The 21228-nt window shown below is 41.7% G+C and overlaps 1 protein-coding gene across 10 annotated transcripts in view; it reads right to left on the minus strand.

The window, feature by feature from the left end:
- The window catches only part of Arid1b (AT-rich interaction domain 1B), a 407120-nt gene that overhangs the window by 334363 nt on the left and 51529 nt on the right, over nucleotides 1-21228 (minus strand). The window lies entirely within an intron of this gene.

Here is a 21228-nt window from a genome sequence, read left to right on the forward strand (position 1 = left end):
AAAAAGCTAAAAGATACAGTTCAGATTCATTGAAATCATATAAACCGCTGTCCTTCACAACCCACCTTGCAGTCTACTCTCTTAATCCAAACCTATACCATGTTCTCAGAGTTACTCTTCATCACATACCACTGTTATGGATCACAGAACACTGGATCATGTGTGTCCACTGTCAGAAATATGCCTGCCCCAATACATACAGAGTTCTGTTATTCCTTTGTTAAAACCCAAGTCATCTGTCACCTACTGCTTTGGTTTTGAGGAGAGTCCCCCAGAGGTCCGTGTGTTAAAGGCTCAGTTCCCAACCTATGGGTAGGAGATGGTGGAACCTGTAGGAGGTGGGCCCAGGAAGAAGGATTTAGGTCACTATGGATGCACCCTGAAGGATACTGGGACCGCACCTGCCCCCACCTCCACCCCAGCCTCCGCTTCCCAGATGCCACAAAGTGAGCACACAGGCCAAGCAACAGGCCAACCAACAATGCATTGAAACTTTAAAACCCATAAGCCAACATAAACCCTTCCTCTTTTTAAGTTGATTTATCCTAAGCACTTGCTACAGCAATGGAAAGCTGGCACACCCACCCTTCCCATAAGTAGAATTTGTACAATTTGCATTTGTAGAATCAGCATCTCCCTCCCTGTGATCCCATGGCTCTTTTCGCATTTCTCCATTCTACTACTTATCACACTAGGTAAGGCTTCGTCCACGCCAGCTTTGTGTCTCTCCGAATACTGTTCTCTGAGGGCCTAGAATGTATGTCTTTTTCTAAACCAAATCTTCATCACATTATAGAAATTCTAAGAATGTTGATTGCACAAAATGCAAGTAACCATGGAATAAAAGGGTTTGCTTAAACAGACCTAAGACTTTTCCTAAAAGATACAGATTTTCTCAAGTTAGAAAAAAGTATGGTGTATGTTCTAATCGTGAAACACACAGAATGCTCTTCCTCAAATCAATTGTCTACACCTTAACTAAGTAATATTTCATTGTAATATTACTGAAGGGTCCACTAAATACAAATTAGGACCAGCATTTTACCAAGAAAAAAAACAAATTCTTTTCTTCTCTTACAACCATCCCAAGTAAATGAAAAAGTAGGTGAATGTTGTCCTCAGCTGAATATGGGTGTTACGAGGTTAACTGGCAGGGAGATCAAAATTTACAACTTTGGATGACAGTAACCCCATCCCTTTACCTTCGTACCTTTTTATTGGCATAAATCCAACTTTTTAATGGTCTTCTTGTTCCTGACTATTAGAAATTATTGGCAGTTTACACTAACAGGCTTCCGTCATTTCTCATTTCCAAATCCTGTTATGGCTGTTAATTCTAATCAAAACCATAATAGATCAATTTTTAAGTTTAAAAGAGGACATTATAAACATAAATTATGTAAGCAATTCAAAACCCTTCCAATATTATAATAAATTTGTTATACTAAATTCTGAACATCAAATAAAATTATAAAGAACTATTAAATCACTAAGTATGCCATACAAACTTTAGAAAAAAAAATCTGAGAATACATTATTAAAATGTTTAAGAACATGAATTCTGAATAAGAAAATGACTATACAAGAAGAGGTGTTTCTTCATATTCATCCCACTTCTGGTCCTCTCTTTGCCTGCCTGCCTCTTTCTCTCTTCAATAAGGACAATACCAAATAGTGAAATAACTCCTGCTGCATGCAATTATGTAAGTAGACAAGAAGGGTGTGAAAGTTTGAGTGAAGATATTAGAAGTGACAGCTTTTCACCTTAGTCTTTCTGTGCCCCTCCAAACTTGCAAAGAGCAGATGGTAATTTTCAAGCACATTGAGATGAGGTTTCTTGGAAGGACAACTCGGTGATAAAGAAATAACTGCACATGCAAAAAACACACATGTTTTGCAACCTACAGTTTTTAATTTAGAAAAACTTTATTTCTAGTTAACACAGAGATAGGGAAGTGCTGGGAGCATCTCTCCGTATAAAATGCTGATATATGAATTATAAGATAATTAAATTTTCAAGGTTCCTTTTCACATTTACACTATAGCATACCAGTAAACACTGGAATTTTTTTTAAACTAGAAATCTAAATACTATGCAAGTAACTGAACAATGAATATCAACTCATAAAGGAAGAAGACACTTCTCAAACTCAAACTCAAACTCAGTGGCCATGTGGGAACTATGAGTGATGCTCGGCCATGCTGAGGGGGCTCGCCAGCAGAGTTTAACATCAGGGTTAAGGCCACAATTTAAAGGGTAACAAAAAGGAAAACAATTAAGACACATTTGGTACATTTATATTTCAAATGCAAAACTGACTCCTGTTCTACTTAAAAGGAACAGAAAGCTATTTGCCTGTCTCTTCCAACCAACAACAGTAGGAACTGAAAGCAGTCCCAGGCAGGGGACCAGCACCTTGGTCATGGCTCTATAGTCCCGCTTCCAACTCCAGCTCCACCTAGAATTTCCAATCCAAACAGGAATTTCACAAAAGCCTTCTTTCCTGTGGTTAGCCCAGGGACACCAATAAATGACAATGTTCCCGGGAAAGATGGCTTTTCCAGAAGTTTCCAGAAGTTTGCACCCAGACCAAGGCCTCTGCTTCTACCCACTGGGCCCCCTGTCCTTCCTGTCCAATGGTAAATGCCTAGCATTTCAGCTTTGAGAGGGCCTCACACTGTCTTCACACAGGAGGGGTCAGGACTCTATGACTCTTCTGAAACTGTAGATGACAGAAACAGGGAATGTGGTTTTGTCATCATAAAACCAAGAATCAGCTTCTGACACTTCAAAACTATGTAATCTTGGGAATGTCAACCCTAAGCCTCAACTTCCTCATCTGGAACAGTGGTCTCCCAGCACCAAAACAGGGCCATTATGCTGTTCAACTGGAATTACTAATTTAAAAACACCTAGCAACCACACAAACCTCACTATTGGTTTGATTTGTTGGTTTGATTTCTCATGATACTTCAAGCAAGCCCCAGACAAGAAATGCCAGTTTGTCTCAAGCAAAATCATTACCACAGGCTTCCCATAAGCCCAACCACGGCTCTTTCTGGACCCTCTGACCTTGCAGTGAAGCATAAGGCCAGAGACCATTCCAGCCTTGGACCACTAGGACCCCAACCTCCTGCTGCCCAAGTTAGCAACTGCAGGATCATCACTTCTCCAGCTTTTTTTTCTTCCTCTTCACATTTTTATACCACAGTTTCAACAAAATATGGACAATGAATTCTGCAATTCATCAAAGGCCACAGGTTTACTAGGTCTAAGTATTTAAGTATTTTAAAAATCGGACTTCACTTATTTTTATGCATGAAGATACATGCACACACACACATAGTGCAATAGGCCATAACACATGTACATAAACATGTGGATACAAGAGAACAAGACAAACACAAGTGTTCTTATCAGAATAAGATGAAATGATTAATGGTGAAGAGTCAGCCATAGCCCAGTGGTTAAGACAACAGTCTGGAATTATGCTGACTGGATTCAATTCCAGCTTCTCTACTAGAAACACTTGGGAAAGTTACCGATTCTCTCCCCTGCCTTAGTTTCATCACCTAAATAAAATGAGGTTAACCGCATATCCCTCATAGAATTCCTATGAATTTGAATGATGTATATAAAAGCTAAAAGTAGCATGTGGCACACTGAGGGCATCAGTAAGTTTATATTATCATTATTCAGTGCATCTTAAAAAGTGCACGACATAGCATCATCTCACACATGTCAAAGAAAGATCGTGTGTGTGCGCGCGCACGTATTTGTGGTCCTATGCAATCACAGAGTGGCATGTGTTTGTTTAAACACATCTTTCCAAACAGAACCCGGAAGAGGGTGTCTGGGTGAACACCAGGCACCAAATGTTGTTCTGTGGCCTGAACACAGTCTGTCCCCACAAAATCCCTATATGAAACCCAGGATCCAGAACTCTAGAGCTCACTGTCTTCCCACTCTCCCAGCACACAGGAACAGAGCTATTGTCACACCAGGTGAAAACAGTTTTTATATAACTAAATCTGCCCTTAAAATTTTTATCATGGAGACCAAAACTCTGTAATCTTTATTCTCACATTGGTGTTTCACTGATTGTCTTTTTCATAAAAGTGCCACAACATCTCTGAGGACGACCTCTTGAAGAAGGGAGTAACCAGCTGGTTCCTCTATCCCAGAGCTCCCTCTCTAATGTAAATCAATGGATTACACAGCCCCATCTTTAACTGTGGGATTTTAAACAGATGAAAACACACATACAACAGATCTGGGGCTCCATTCAAATCCATGGACTATTTTCATGAACTTAAAATTTCATTGTTTCAACCAGTTCATACAATGAACATACTGTTTGACTTGATTATAAATATTTCATCTTAATATAACTACAAAATGATTATTTTACAACTCTTGTTAGAAATGCTACCTAAACCATGATATTTTGTTAAAACAGAAAAACTAACATAAAAGCAGGCATGTCTTCTGGCACCACATAGAACATAGCAGTGGATGGCCCGCCAGCCTCCTGTGGCCTCACACTGTGCCTAGCACAGCACACTTTCCACCGAGACATGCCCACGCTTGGCAGAAAAGTGAGCCTGAGCTTCCTGGAACACAACAGCATTTTTGCAGCTAATGTCCACTTTTTTTTTCATGTCATAAATGGATACAACGCCGTTATTTTATTTATCTATTTTTATGTAGCACTGAGGATCGAACCCAGTGCCTCACACATACTACGCAAGCGTTCTACTGCTGAGGCACAACACCAGCCCCCAGTGTCCATTCTTGGTGTTAAATTCTGGCTGATTTCCAAGCCTCTGAAATTCAAAGAGCGAATCCTCTTGTTAACAAGCTTTAAAAATATCTAGGGCCGGACGTGGTAGCATACACCTATAATCCCAACAGTTTGGAAGGATGAAGCAGGAAGATCATGAGTTCAAAGCCAGTCTCAGCAACTCAGCAAGGCCCTAAGCAACTCTGCGAGACCCTGGAGACTCTAGAGACCCTGTCTCTAAATAAAAATATAAAAAAGGCCTGGGGATGTGGCTCAGTGGTTAAGCACCCTTGGGTTCAATACCCAGTACCAAAAAAAAAAAAAAAAAGTATCATCTGGGGCTGAAGCTCAGTGGCAGAGCACTTGCCTAGCATGTGTAAGGCACTGGGTTCGATTCTCAGCACCATACATAAATAAATAAAATAAAGGTCCATCAACAACCAGAAAAAAAATATTTTTTTAAAAAAGTGTCATCTATAACCCTTGGAAATTTATTGCTAATTCTTCAGAATAATTTAAATATTACAAACTGGACACTTTAATACATGTTCATTGTTTCTTTGTGTTAATGTAAAATGACACTGGTGAAGTCGCTACAGCTTGGATTTTACCTTAAATGGAATATATCCCAGTATATATGATGAGCATCTACACCATGCCCAACTATCCCAAACTGATAGTTTATTACAAAAGGTCTATCAATGGCCAACTGGACAAAAACTGCCTAGCAATTAGCTGAAAAAATAAGCAAAACAAACAGAAACCCATGTTACAGACTAACACATTTGTTCATTTATTCTGATTACCATAAATAATTAAAACAAAAACATGGTTATTAAAGCAGTTAATGTGTTACAACATTTATGCAAAAGAAATGAATCCTCAATATACTAAAACCTCCCCAAATCTTTTACTGTTTCATCCGTGCCCTATACATTTCAGATACAACAACCGAAGACTACCCTGTTAGTTGATACCCAGAGACCAATACAATTCAACATTAACTGGATCCCTGGGGTGGGAATGTATTTTTCTCACTCATTTACATCAACAGGATCTAATGCACCATGGAATAGTCTGGATCTCCTCAGTCCTGAGACAATCCTGTCAATTTTGAGAACTGCCCTAAGACGTCCCTTGGGTCCCCTGGGTCCTAGGTCAGAGAGGAATGACCAAACATTCCCTCTTCCCACCCCTACCCATGCCTCTCAGCTCCCAAAGCTTCCTAAACTGCTCCGATTATGGATCCTAAAGAACCTTAATTTTCTGAATGACAAAGAAAATCCCCCAATAAAAGTCAATAGTCACTCAAAAGCAAAGAGCCATTATTTCAAGCTCATTTTAGTTCACAACAACAACTGAGCTCAATCCAAAGAGGAGGAGGAAAAGGGGGTTGGGAGTGTCTACTATTTAGCTAGTTGGTTCATGAAGAAAACTGTTAATGTCACAATTCACAACTCACTGAAGAACAATGTTTTGCAAAAACCCTCATACCATTCCCACACACACACAAAAAAAATTGGGGTTTTCATTAGATTCTTTATAAGGACCATCTCATTAACCCTCATAAAAAACCTATGGAGGTAAGTAATACTATCAGACCCATTTCACAGACGCAGAAACCATCTCTCAGTCGTTAAAGATGAACCTGAAACAGAAGGATCATGAGTTCAAGGTCAGTCTCAGCAACTTAGCAAAGGCACTTAGCAACTCAGTGAGATCCTGTCTCTAATAAATTACAAAAAAGAGCTTGGGGCATAGCTCAAGGTGTAAGTGGCCCTGGGTTCAATCCCCAGTACCAAAAATAATAAAAAATAAAAAGATTGAGCCTGAAAGCTCAAAAGCAAATAAAGAGTACTGTGTCCTAAAATGAGAATACGGGACAAGAGAAGCCACGCAGCCAACCCAAGGAAACAAAGAGCCTTTCCCGCATCCTGCAGCCTCTTCTACCACAAAAGGCCTAAATGGAAGGAAAAGAAGTAAGCCTCCAGCAGTCTCCAGCTCTGCCTCACCCCAACTTACAGGATTACCCTGGGGTAGACCTTGGCCTCCCTGAAAGGTCTAGTTCAGAGGCCTAGCCCTACCCTAGGATCCATTATCATTGCCCAAGGTGGAAATGAAGCTCCTTCCTAGGAGAATCCTAGAACCCTGAGTTTAAAAATAACAAGATTGTTTTAAAGACTACAACAAAGTTTCCCAATCACCTTTGCATAGACTTGTATCTAGACTTACAGCACATTTCAATATAGGCACACTTAAGTGTTACATCCCAATGTGTCAACTAAGATTTACAGCAGAGAGTTAAGCCTACAATTCTGAAGCTCCAATTCTTAATCCAGTGCTTGAGCTCTGTAAGATTAGAAAAGCAGCACCCTGTGCCACACTCTGGCTGCCTGTGAGGCACAGGGTACACTCGTCAGGAAATACCACTTTCTAGGCACCGTCCCTCTTCTCCTAACAGAATCCCACTCCATTTTACGGCAAGCTCACCAGGCAAATTGGAAGGTTTGATTCTTTAAACCTGCCTGTTTGATAAACCTCTGTGTTCCCCCTAGTAAATGAGGGAGGAAGAAATAGGAAGTGTCAAAACCATACCAAAGCCAGGCATAGCGGCACACACCGGTAATCCCAGTGGCTCAGGAGGCTGAGACAGGAGGATCGCAGGTTCAAAGCCAGCCTTAGCAAAGGCAAGGCACTAAGCAATTCAGTGAGACCCTGTCTCTAAAATACAAAATAGGGCTGGGGATACGGCTCAGTAGTTGAGAGCCCCTGAGTTCAATCCCCAGTACAAAAAAAAAAAAAAAAGGAAAGAAAGGATCCTACTTCCAGTCTTGTACCTGGAGGGCACAGCACAGCACAGCTCCAGAGTGTGAGAAAATGTAGCACAAGTTAGGAGCTCCTCACAGAGCCATCAGTGTGATTACACAGTAGTTTAATATTCTGCATAATCCTCTGAGTTGGTCTTAACAAGTTTCCTTGTGGTCAATACTGGTAAAATATGGGTTCCAGAAAAAAATGTTGAGAGCTCAAAGGAAAAATTACATCCTTCTATTTGGTAAAGAAGCAACAGGCTTAGAAGAATAATTTTTTAATGAAACTGCTGAATTAATGAAAGTCTAAATCACTGGCTGTTTTGTTTTGCTTTGTTTTTGTTGTTTTTTTTTTTTTTTAATTAAAAGAGACTGAAACACAAAACAACTAAAATTTATAAAGTTGTCTGCAGTTTGAACAGAATATTCAGATTCAAAACCCTATATGCTTATGCCAGAGATATTTCTTTCCTGACTGGGGAAAGTTATGTAAATAACAAGTGCCGCAGTCCGGCTGCAGCAAAATAACTGGGGGGGTGACGAATAACTTGTGTACTTGATACAGCAGGAGTGGAAGCCGTTTATTGCAGGACAGGAGCAGTATTTATACATTCCACACAGCTTATCTAATTAGCATAAACTAGATACATCAGTCAACCAATAAGGAATCTCCACACTTAATGGCTCGCTTTTGTTACTTCTCAAACCACTCCCTCTGGCATTTTGCCAGGCACCATCCAGACTTGTTTACGAACTCTAACATTCCCCTGGCAAAATGCCAGGTGTTATTTTGACTTATTTACAGACTCTAACAAACAAGTATCTGCACAACTGAAAGTACCCCTTTTCTAGGCCAGCCCAACAACAGTACCTCATACCTTTAAAGAATTGTAGTCTGATTCAAGCCACAGCCCACAGAGATCCATTTACTGCCTGTCAGTTTTGCTAAAGACCATTTGGCTAGCTGTATTCAAGCTCAGAATCTTTTAAAGAGCCAAATCAGTTCTAAACATGCAGTAGGCTTTTTCATTATTTTAATTCTTCTATGTGAAGAGCTTGACCAATAAATAGTCAAAGAAATTAACCTTGCTAGTAAAAAGTTTACTCTACTTAGTCATTTGAATGCAGATAGTTACTTTAAAGATCTTTGCAGAATTCCACAGTACAATGTGCAGGCCCAGTTCAAACCCACTCCTGACACCCTATAGCCTAAAGCTTGTACAAAGACAGCCAGGTATGAAATAGCAGAACAATCGACAGTTACAGCTCCAAGAAAGGGGAGACCTGTAATGACCCAGATCCACAGCCTTCACAAGGAGCACAATTCACCAACAAAGGCGGGGAAATCTTGGGGCGGGGGCTCCTATTAAATAATGTACACTTTATTGTTATTTCTTCAATAGACAATTAAACATAGGAGTATCCAAAGCAAACCAGCAAGTAGAGGCTGCCAAATGAGTAAGGGACAAGTTAAATCCTGCATGATTGGAGAACAAATAGGGTATCTTTTCTGTCAGTCTAGCCCTGGAGACTGCACCTCAACTCCATGAAGACCTGGAGCGGCCCAACCCACCTGGAAGGGCCCCTGAACACTGGCAGACGCAGGTTTTCTCTGTACTCAAGTTTGCCCTCATGCATGTTTTCTCTGTGTGCAGCAGGAGTGCTCAAAAAGCCAAAGCCTGTGAATTTCAACATGAAATAAATGACTGCAAAGAGAATGTATAAAGCAAAGACTAGTGCTGTTAATAAACACTTACTTAACAGATATGCAAAGTTCTGGAGCTTTGTACAATACTGTTATCAGCAATCACCTCTGGGTGGAAGGACTGAAAGGGAATTTTTGTACCTTTATGCTCTTGTATATTACCTGGCCATTTTACTGTAAACAACTTTTCTTTCTCCTGTCAGAGGGAAAATATATTTAAGGCATTTTCCTTCCCCGTTTTTAAGTTTGATGTGGCTCCAAAAGGAAGGATGATAAATAGGTTTGACGTCTTCAACCAGGTCAGTAGTTGGTAAAATTTAGATATACAATTCTTCCTATCCAGAAGAATTATGAAATAACATTAGACCTAACTTCAATTTTTCAGAGTGAAAAAATATTTTAAAACTTTCTGTGCATTAAGTATTTATCTGTGAGATTACACTAATTGCAATGAGGAACCACTTCATGATTATTAAACATTACTATACTTTCCAGTTCAGTGTAAGGAATGATCACAGGGCTTCCATTGACCTTTTTTTTTTTTTTTTTAAAGAGAGAGAGAGAGAGAGAGAATTTTTTAATATTTATTTTTTAGTTATTGGCGGACACAACATCTTTGTTTGTATGTGGTGCTGAAGATCGAACCCGGGCCACACGTATGCCAGGCGAGCGTGCTACCGCTTGAGCCACATCCCCAGCCCCCCATTGACCTATTCTGCCTTACATTACTTTTCATCCATCCAGACACTCCAGTCTAAAACTCTTATCAAATCCCCAACTGCCTGAGGGCAGAAACTTTCCCATACTTTGTTAGGCACTTTGCACTTGACAGAGTTCTGTAACAATTAGCCAAAGGACATTATCTACTTTCTGAATTTAATCTGGTTATAGTTTTAACTACAAAATCCACAAGAGTTCAAAGGAAAAGAATAAACTCAAAGAAGTTTCCTAAGATTTACAGCATGCAGATTATGAACCAAGAGGAAATAATGTTCACAACCAATGGACTGTGCTTATCATTCCATTCTATTCACCATCCATTACGAAACGCAAGCCAAGCTTAAAATGTTTAAATTCTTCAGGTTTTCCACAGGTAGATCAAAATCTAAATGACAAATCTCCATTTCCAAATATAAATTAATCCCAAGAAAATTTTTCCCTCAAAATTACAGTTTTACTAGAGTCCTAATTTTTTAATGACATAGGAAAAAAGTACTTTTTTTTTTTTTTTTAAGAGAGAGAGGGAATTTTTTAATATTTATTTTTTAGTTATCGGCGGATACAACATCTTTGTTTTGTATGTGGTGCTCAGGCTCGAACCCGGGCCGCACGCATGGATACAACATCTTTGTTTTGTATGTGGTGCTCAGGATCGAACCCGGGCCGCACGCATGCCAGGCAAGCACGCTACCGCTTGAGCCACATCCCCAGCAACATCTTTGTTTTGTATGTGGTGCTGAGGATCGAACCCGGGCCGCACGCATGCCAGGCAAGCACGCTACCGCTTGAGCCACATCCCCAGCCCCAAAAAAAAGTACTTTTTAAAAGGCACGAAACTCCCTGAAATTGGATTCTTCAATTCTGATTATTTTCTCCTATTACAGGATAAGTGATCCTGACCTTCTGACCTTTCTAGAGTACTTCCAGGAATTTACCTTAAAGAAATGCTCTCACAATACCTAGAACAACCATTGGAGGGCATTTTGCAACATCATTTGTCTGTCATACACTGGAATCAATCAAAACATCCCACAACCAGAAATCTGGTTAATTAAATGATAATGGATTCACACAAAGGAATAATGTGTGCATCATCTAAGTATAGATAATGAAAAGTCACAAAAATATCTAATATATATTAAGTGAGCAAAGAAAGTTGCAGAAAAATATGTGTAATACTATATCATCTCATTTAAAACCTCATCAGAAAGTATATAAAGCAGACTTCTCTGAGAAGTTGGATTTCTGAGAATTTTAGCCTTTTACTTTCGGCATTAGGCACTTCAATATTTTTAAATCTTTTACAAGTAGTACTTTGTAGTCAGAAAATGGGAAGAAAATAGAATTATTCTCTCATTCCCCAACAAATGCAGAGTTCACTATTTATCTGGAAATAAATCAAGTCTGTTTATAGTTCTATGTACTTCATTTATTTAAAACAACACCATCCAATAGCACCATTTAGAGATGGTTCCTTATTTAGTACCTCAGCAACCCCCTTGAAGTTATGAATATTAAGATCTTAAAATGGGGGGGGCAGTTTAATGTTTTTCCCATTCTACAAAATTAGGAATTCACAATTTGTCAAAGCCACTTATATTTTAGAAACAGGTCCTCAAAAAGAGAAATATCTATATGATTTCTTGTGAAAGTTCAGTCCTAAATAAGAATGCAGGAGTACAAAAAATCACTCCAAATGCCGTAATAAAAATATACAGAAGCATACTGACCAGTTCACAAGAGTCTAATGAATTTGTCTCCAAACTCTTAAGACCTTCTACATCTCTGTCCGATCTTCTCTATTTTCGGAGAAAACGGAAGGACAGTGGACAGTGTTGTGCACACACTGGTCCAGCTGCCCCCATGTCAACTTAAATTCATGTGAGCAAAATACTCCCTTGCCCATGGTGAGCAGTCTTGTGTCAAGTTCAAAGAGAGCCATGCAAGAGGACTTCAAGCTCTAGCGGACACCACCTTGGGGAAAAACACCACTAGAGTGTTCACAAAGACAGCCGGGGGTTTCGGCAAGCATAGGGGCATAAAGGTGCCCTCACGCCTTTTTTTAATCTAGGGGAGAAAGTGAACAACTGTCCTTCAATAATCAGTGTCAGGGCCAATGATACGGTTTCCCTTCCTTGAGATCCACCCAACTGTGACAATTGGCTTACCCACTACGCTCCTTAAGAGCTTTAAAAAAAAAAACCTCCCCTCCCCTCAAAGCCCACACAAATATTTGTCTTTTTCCCCTTCCATCGAGCCATGAGTAAGAGAGCAGAGAGAAATTTAATCTTGACTGCCTGCTCTTCAGGACAGAAAAACATGCAAAGACAGAAACAATTTACACAGGAGATGTTTAAACTTGACTCTCAGACCACATAAATGCAGACACCTCCCTCTATGAATTAACTATGGCTGCACTGTTTAACATCATTTAAAGTCAGCACTGGGTCATACATCTTGACTGACTGACTGTAGGGCATGACCTAAAAATTATTTATAATGAAAATTCTGTAACATTATTCCTCACTTCACCAAATTCCTTAAGGACGGTTAGTAATAAAACAAAGCAATCCTACAGTTTGACTATATAAAACAACATCCAGGAAAATGGGTAGGGAAAAAAGGAAACAAAATTGGTTTTCTAGGTACTGCTAGAGGAGGCGGGGAAAACACTATGGTAACAAATGAATCTTTCTTCTTCCTATTCACAAGAATCTAAGCAACAATTTGAAATAAAAAATAGGACACATAATCCCAAGAAAATTCTGGACATAATTTCAGGAAAATTCCACTGGACACAAAAGACCAAAAATGAAGACTGAATGTCCCCAAATTGTTGACATTTAATAAATATGCTTCTACAGAAAGCTGGTGCTCCATTAATTAAAGTATAAATACTTAGGCCGCGAAGTTTCTCCCTAGCAGATGGTACAACAACCTTCAAAAATAATGGGAAATTTTACTTAATAAAGTTGTGCTCCTTAGTTGTAGTCACAAATATCTTACCAAAAGATACGGGTGAAGGGTTGGCATCAGATGACTCTTATTTATTTATCATGACAGAGCTAGGACTTGGCAAGGCAGCAGGGCCGCCCCACACTCTGGCCTACCCTGCCAGAGAAGCCCCTCTGCACCTCCCTGCGCGGAGCTCCATTCCCAGGCCAGACAAGGCTATAAAAAGCCTGGCCCCGTGCCAGCTGGCAAGACCACACACCCAGTATTTTTAACTTAAGGGGGCCTAAGGAGCAGGCCACCACCAGGGCACCAAAAATGCACAAGAAAACTTAACAACCTCCAGCCAGGATGGTGGTCTCTGTGTAAGATTTGCTTTCCAGCTATCCTACTCACCAACAGGCTGGGACTCCAACGGCAAAGAAGACATAAAAGATAACACTATGAAAGCTGATAGAAGTGGGTAGATGGGTCATGAGGAAGGAGCACACTCATTTCCAAAGACCATATGCACAGCTATGTAAACAGCAGTGTGAACGCCGAACACCGGCCAAATAAATTGGACTCTTATTTCTTATTCCTGACACATAAGGCTACAAACCTGACTTTTGCTATAATTACTCTAACAGTTTGCTGTTGTTGTTTTTAGTTTCACACTGGTCTTGGCACTTGGCCACACATAGATACCATGAAGCTGTTCCATAGATAAAACCCAAACACTGCAACATTACCACTGAATGCTGACGGGCTTAAGGATTACACTACCATGGGTAACTTAATTTTCTGGGTTAATAAGTATTAATCAAAGTTCTTTTCATTTCATCCTTTACTGCTAAAAGTTACATTTAAACATAGACATTAGTTAAATTTTCTGCCTCAAATGAATACTTCGTCTTTCTCTGAGGACTGCCAAGGCCTCCATCATGATTCTTAATATTAATTTTGAAAACACAATGCTCCCACTGCAGGACGAGGTGGAGGCCAGAAGGCAGGGCTCCAATCACAAGTGCCCTTCCCTCAATCCTGTCCCATGCGCTGGGCTCTTTAGCAGATTGGGGGTGGGAGGCAGTACTGCTGCCCTCAGCATCTGGAAATCAGCAGCAGGGCAGGCAGATCTGCTTGGACCTGCTTATAAGGCAAAACTTTTCTTTTTTAAACTAAATATGAGTTTAACATATTTTACTTCACTTGCCTCTTTTTCACCCCTTAAAGGACACTCCCAAGAACCACGTCCACTATAGATATGCAATGATCACATTACAGAATGTGCACACACACAGTGGATCCTTACAATCTCAAACACTAGCATCAGCCTTGACTTCATTACTGCAGCTTTTCTCCCTGCAATCAACCTCAGAAACTGCTTCCCTCTGCTTCATGCCTCTCCACAGGGCCTCTCTCTCAGTTCCCCTTCCTGGGACTCCTCTCCAGACCCTGGCTGCCCCCCCTCCACTTCCACCCCCCCTGCTGGCCTACAAGCACACAGCTTCCTGGCTAATCTAAACAAAGGCCACCCGCCTCACAGAGCATCTCAGCCAGGTCCCTGCCAACCACAGACAGTCCAGTTGTCTGCTTCATGCCTTTATTCATAGGTTTAGTTTTAGTCTACAAATTCCTTGAGCCACTGGAAACTCTAGTGAGTCGCCAGGTAGCAACTGCAGAAACCCCACATGTGGACAACAGGCTGGTAAGAGAGCTGCTTTATTAAGAATGTCTTTGTAGAGATTTCCACTGAACAGATTAAATACTCAAGTTTATCTCTACTATCTCATGGAACTCCATTAAAATGACAGAAATAAATAATTTTTAAAAGCATAAATTAATAAGGACAAAGAAAACATGAGGTGAGATGGTAGCAGATAAGAATTCAAAATTTTTTTGGAAGGAGAAAAGCAGATAGACAAGTGATAATTAAAGTCTTAATCTGTTCTAGGCGAGAGGATAGAAGCAAGCTAATTAAAGCACAGAACCCCGAAGACCAGAGGGTGGCAGCGGCTGGATAAAAACTCTAAGGAGTAATTCAGATCCCCCTTTCCATCCCTCACCCCAATCCTGTCAGAAGTCAGAAGAGAAACACCACCTGGAGCAGCTGGCCAGGAGCCCAGGGAAGATGAGGGTCAACTAAGACAAATGTGTATATCAGACCATTTCCCATTGGGTCACCCAAGAGGCCCCCAAGTTCTCACCAAGAGCAAACAGTGAGTTACTGGGGAGGGAAATGCAGTCAGGTCCTCAAATGAAATGATCCAGATCCTCTCACCATCCAGCCTACCAGGGGACACAACTGCCCAAGGACACAGGACCTTCTACCAGTTCCTAGAACTTGGTGGTCACTCATAAAGAGAAACAGAAGACACTGCAAGAAAGCCCCCAGCAGGGAAGACAGGTAGAATTAAGAACACAATATGGACCACGACATACATCATTGTTTTTAAAAAATTATTATTTTTTTTAGTTTTAGGTGGACTCAAGATCTATTTCTATTTCTATTTTTCTATGTCTATTTTTCTATTTCTATTTCTGTATGATGCCGAGGATCGAACCCAGTGCCTCATGCATGCTAGGCGAGCATACTACAGTAGAGCCACAACCCTAGCCCCTCAACATATACCTTAAAAAAAACCTGAACTGATTTTCAGTGAGATAAACTATCATATTCATGAAATAAAACTAAGATGATACAAAAGAAGAAACTTTAGCAAACAAAAATTTTTTTTTGATAAGTGAAACTACAAAAACAGTATCTGCCAGGAAATAGAACAAAAACTACAACAAAGATAAACAAACGAAAAGGGATAAAATTTTTAAAAATTTAAAAATTAAAGGATTAGCTCAGGATTTATAACACTCAACAAATAAATTTCCAGACAGTCAGAACGAAGAAAATAAAGATGAGAAAATTACCAAAACTACCCCATACAACAACCAAAAAAGCAAGAACAGCGTTTAACACTGGACGGGTCTACAAAAAGAAAAGTACCAACTCCAGGTTCCAGCAACATTTTAGAAATCAGGGAAATAAAAAGTTAAAAAGTGTTTAAAGTCACCAGAAAGTTTGGGCAGGGGTTGGAGGAGTCACACAAAGAGTGAGGACCTGAACTTCTCAGCATTTGAGCACAGTAGGTGCCCGAGAACTGTCAACAGGGCTTTGGGAAACTCTGCCCACCTGGGGTTCCTACTCTCCACACCACTGCTGGCTCGCTCAGTGAGAGCGCTCCAAGGCAGGACTCTGCCCCGCCTGCACCCTCTCAAAAGAGCTACTGAAGGAAGCACCCCCATCAAAATGAGGGAACACAGACAGAGGATGTGGCTTTCAGGAGGCCAGAGTCATCCCAAGAATTAAGGGATGTCTTCCCACACGTGCAGCCGGTCAGAGAAAGGGGGGAGCCCGCAGGCGGACTCCACCTCTGCCCAGGAAATAAGCAACAAGCAAAGCGCTTCCCAGTCCAATGTCAAGCTAACCCAGAGAATCTACCGCAACTTATTCTATCCTCACTGTAAGAGAGGCTATAAAATGCTTGAGTTCTGAATTCAAAATTACAGGGGCAGAGCTTTCAAATGTGAGCATTTCCTCAAAAATAAAAAGGCTATTCAAAAGATGGTAGTCATCCGTGAATGTGAAGAATATTCACTGTGCTTTGATTGGCCCCTCCTGGACATAGAGGATGGCTGGACAAAAGTATAGAGGGGCAGTTTCTCTTCCAAAACACACACATACACACACAAAAAAAAAAATAAATAAATAAATAAACAAATAAATAAACAAACAAACAAATAAATAAAATCCAGCTAGACTCTAGGCAGCAATTAACTATCCAAGTTGACCAATCAGAGTACCAGAATAGGGCAAAAGGAAAATTTTAGATCCCCTTCATCCTGAAAGGGGGTGTGGACACAGACACAACACTGAACTCGATTTTCTACCTTCATAACCTTGTGCAAAACTAGTAAAGAATTCTGTAAAATTCACAGACCTTTAGAAGCTAATTTATAAGAAAAGAACCACCCCTTCCCAGAGCATATTCCCCTCCCTGGTATTCACAAGTCTTACTAGGAGATCCAAGTCTAATGCCACCTTCTCCAAAAAGCCCTCTTACCTAGCCCACTCAGCTGGAGCTGCTCCAGTGTGAGTTCTACAAGCCTTTACCCAGCACTTCGCACACTCCAGTCTAAGTACCTAGGAGCATTTGAGCTCCCTTCGGGTTATTAATACATGTCTTATGACAAACATGTTAACAACCAAAGACCTTTAGTCCCTCAATTCAATGAACCAAAAGCAAAAGCCAATCAAACGGAAGTGTAAGTTAATGGTATCCACCTGAAAGCAAAAGATCAACTTTCACATATTCAGGCTAACACCTCCTCTAGGTCTGCCTTATTATCCCACCCAGCTAACTGCCCCTCCATGTTTGCCTGTAACACAAGGACAAAGACCTATACCTGAACTCAATCCACTATCTCTCTATAGAATGTCCCCTCCAAGGTCTTTGGGAACAAAGACCTGGTTAGGGTCACCTTGATATTTCCCAGTGACTAATACAAAAGAGTATACCCAGCAGATATTCCAATTACTGAGTTAAACTAAAAGTGAGTAAACACAACTTACGTCCGAACTGTTTACCTCTAAAGGGAATCACTTTAATTCAAAGAATTTCATTTTAACAGAAAACTTTGTAGTAGTGGGAGAGTAGTGAATAATATTCAATTTTCAACATGTTAAAGGTCACAAAGGGCTTTCCATTCAACTAATACTTGATGCCAAAATTAGGCTACTTGAATTATTATCAATCTTATTATTTAAAAACGCAAATGAATTCTCCTCAGTGCTGAGAAGCATTCTGGTTCCACCAGAGCCACACATCAGCACTAGCATGAGCTCAAGTTTCAGGTGCTGCAAACCTGAAATCCTTGCCCTACTACACAGCAAGCACATGGATCTGAGCAGCCTCATCAGGCTCCCTCCCCCCTCAGTTTCCTCATCTGGGTCAGAGATGTGAACAATCCACCCTGAAGACCAAGTGGGTTAATCCAAGTCAAACAGAGCTGCACACAGCCTAAGTAAGCCCTTCGTAAACATTAGCTACTATTATTATTTGCAAAATGGCCATAATAGAAGAACGCAAGAACTAACTGAGACTGCCTGCATGGAGGTGCTTGGAATAAGACCTGGCACAGAGCTGTTATCTTTCCTGTTTACAAATAAGAAATCAGGCCCAGAGAGGAGATATCACTACCACAATGAGGATGGTGACAGTGGCAACATCATCCACACTGAGGCACTAAATTCCTGCACTTCCTTAAAAGGGCAAATTGTTTGTCCCTCACAGATCCTCTGCCAGAGCCAAGAACACAGGGCCAGTCTTGGGAAAGAAACCTCCCCCATTCTTGCCATCCTGAGTGCAGCCCACTCCAGGTGCAGCCACGCCCTCTGCTCCTGCAGACAGGCCTGGCACAGCGTGGGCTGCACACAGCGTGTGCAGACCCACAGCCTGGTCTGCAACGCACCCTTTCTAGAAGCTAAACTTTTCAAAAATGCTCTAGCCCCATAAAGAAACTGAAAATAATGCCTGGTAAGCATGGTGAGCTGTTGAGAGCCACAGCCCAGTCGGATTGGACTCTGGCATTTTGCCATAAGTAATGGTTGAGAGGTGAGCCATTAAGATGATGCTGGATTGATTCAATTGTATATAGACCCCTGCTGTCCCCCTCGGGTGGAGTTCCCCTTGAGTTCTCAGGGGTTTGGAGAGTGAGTGCACACGCAGCCCGCAGCCCGGTGGAGGGAGTTCCGGTTGGTGTGGGGTGCTGGAGAGGAGCCGCCTGGGTGGTGTTCGGGAGAGTTCCCGGGGAGTGTGCGTGGAGTGCTTGCTGTTGGAGTTCAGGCAATAAAGTTTCCTGTTTGAACATACAAGTGCTTTGTGGCGGCTCGGTGATTTGTGCCCAGCCAGACTGCGGCAGTGAGCCCAACCTAGGAACTAAATGGGAGATGAAATGTCACAGGGCAGGTTGCACAGGTTGGGATGTGAACTAGCCCCTTACCAAGGACGGCTTGCCGCCTATCTCTCAGCCCCATTCTTGCACCACACATGTGCTCTGCCTCCACGCTGAAGGAGCTCTCTCCTCCAGGACAGCAAACTCCTACCAGAAAGGGGAGGGGGGCAGGGGAGTCTGTAGTGTCCAAATGGCACAGGAACCTTTCGGGGGGCTTTCCTTGATACACACAGTCTACAATCAGCGCTGGGGTGGAAATCTGACCTCCCATGATGTGCGAGCCAAATCTGATTCAATTGTACTGCAGACTCTCTGCTCCGACCTGATGGATTCCACCCGCACAAGACAGAATGCTACAAATGTGACCCACCAAGAAGTGAAGTGGCAGTCTCCCAATCTACCAAATGGGGGTGGTAACAGAGGTAAAGGACACACAGCACTGCACACAGTGAAATAAGATAGAGAACCACTCTGTCTGCACAGTCTCCTGGGCATCAAAACGTCACTGGGAATCTCGAAGCAGAGTTAAAAGCACAGCCCTGCAGTCATCAACAGGTTTTATGACAGAGCAGCAGAGGCACAGAGACTTCACTGGAAACAAGGGCCTGGTGAAGATCCCAGCTCACAGCTAGCTAATCAGAGTTGCAGATACACCATTAAACATACTGAAATTTTTGCAGTGTGTGGGACAAATGTCACTGGCTAAAGTCTAAAACTCTGCAAATCCTTTCATTCATTTATTTCAAGTGTTTGCAGAGTTAGTTCAACGTCAGTTCCATTTGACAGGCTTACAGTGGGGGCAAATCCCAGAGCTTGCGTTCTAAGAGGTGAATTAGACAATGAAGACCAATACAGTTCCGTGGTAACACATAGCCCGGGGGAATAAAACAGGGACAAGGGAAAGAGGGGTGCCAGATTCATTTAAGTCGGAGAAGGCATTTTAAAGAAGTCTGTCTTGGGTGAGGGCCTGCCCAGCAGGCAAGAGGAGGGTCCTGGGGAAGGGTGAAGAGAGGGTGAAGGACAGGACAGAGGATGGAGAGGTGGTGAAGCAGCCCCCCACCCCCGCCTGAGTGAAATGGGGAGACCCAGGAGGACAGCCAGGGTCTGGCAAAGACCCCTGAAAGGACTACTCAGATTGCTACACTGAAAACAGATGCTGGTTGGTGAGGGTGAGTAGCAAGTCCAGTGAGAGCCCATGGTGACAAGGCAAACAGGAGATGGCGGGGCATGGGCCAGGGCAGGAGCCACCGAGGCAGGGATAGGTACCTGCTTCTGCATGCATTTTAAAGGAAGAATCAATGGGATCGTCTAACAGTTTCAAAGGTTGGAAAAAGGGTAACCAGAGTTTTTGCCTGGGCACCTGAAAGATGGAGCTGCCGTTTATTGAGGCAGAGAGACCAGAGGAGACATGGGAGGGAAATTTTTACACAAGAGAAACATTCAGCTGTCAAGAACAATTCTATGTTTTCTACAAAGACAGTAACCAAAAAGCTCTGCCTCCATAATCTAGAATTCAGAAATCAAATTCATAACCTCTCTTGCAGCCTAGATATGCTCAGGTGACGTAAATTCAGTTAGCTAGACAAAGCATAGCAGATTTTGATTCGGAAGAAAGCACGTCACATGTTGCTTATTTCTGAATTCTGGTGGCTTTTAGCAGCACTGTAGATTTCCGGGTCAAGCTGGCATCCTCCCAGAGCCCCCACTACATTCTCTGTTTCATACTGTATTGCGGCAGGAAAGCATCCTATAACTCTTGGACTTACTCTAAGTGTGCTGTGACGCATATGATGTCACAAAGGCTAAGACCAATAACATCTACAGGTCACCAGTCTCCCTCAGTTTACTACGGAAGCTAGTGAGGAAGAAGAATGGAGAGAAAATCAGCAAGACCCCCATGAAGAAAGAAGTACCAGCTGGCAGTCCACTGATTACCTCACCATCAAAATCTGGACAGTTCTTGGAGAATAAGAATCCTGTAGTCTCCATGACCACTGACAAATGGCACAGGATGCTCAGGCAGGAAGAGGAAGGCTCATTTCTTCATGAAGCCCAGGACACTGAGGAGAACCTCCAAAGACTTAAACATCTAAGACAGATGGCAAGTGACTATTAGGTACATGAAAATTGTACTGGAACTTTCAAGGTAATATGCTAATTAAAGAAAAGGAAGCCTCCCCTTTTGGCCTCACATTTTAAGGAAGTGTCTTGAGGTCACAAAGCCAACAGGCCAACAATGATTTACCCTCTTTCCTTTTCCCCCGTGTCT

This window comes from Marmota marmota, unplaced genomic scaffold (assembly GCF_001458135.2).
Source record: "Marmota marmota marmota unplaced genomic scaffold, marMar, whole genome shotgun sequence".
Lineage (NCBI taxonomy): Eukaryota > Metazoa > Chordata > Mammalia > Rodentia > Sciuridae > Marmota > Marmota marmota.